A 617-nucleotide genomic window follows, 5' to 3' on the forward strand; every position below is an offset into this window, starting at 1 on the left:
CAACGATATCGTTCATAGCTATTATCGTTTATTTGTGGTAAAATAGAAGTGCTTTTACTGTGTTTGGGCTACATGCTCGTCGTTACTTTCATTTCTCTGTAAATGAATACAACTCTGACAAGGAGGACACATGCAGGAAAACGGTGACCGGAAGATGTACTGTGATCACAGCGATGGATAATCTGACTGTTGTAACTGAGAGGCCAGCAGTGGGGAATGTACCTGTAGCTTTGTGCAGCTTTTAGCCCCCCTCGTCAAGGCTACAAGCCTAGCTGCTGATGCTGCTTCTTCTATTGATTTGGCGGTTGGCATCCAATGTTCAGGTGCATTACCGCCACCTACTGTACACACAAAAACTTTACAGATCCTATAGGACGGATCTCTTCCGGGTCCACGGCAAGGCTGCGAGCCGACGCTAACAGGGTTGCCTTAGTTCAGGGGTGTCCAATCCTGGTCCTCGAGAGCTACAGTCCTGCATGTTTTAGATGTTTCCCTCTTCCAACACACCTGATTCAAATGATCAGCTCATCATCAAGCTCTACAGAAGCCTGATAACAATCCTGATCATTTGAATCAGGTGTGTTGAAAGAGGGAAACATCTAAAAAATGCAGGACTG

The sequence above is a fragment of the Stegastes partitus genome, unplaced genomic scaffold (assembly GCF_000690725.1).
Source record: "Stegastes partitus isolate 25-593 unplaced genomic scaffold, Stegastes_partitus-1.0.2 Scaffold2784, whole genome shotgun sequence".
In the NCBI taxonomy this organism is placed as follows: domain Eukaryota; kingdom Metazoa; phylum Chordata; class Actinopteri; family Pomacentridae; genus Stegastes; species Stegastes partitus.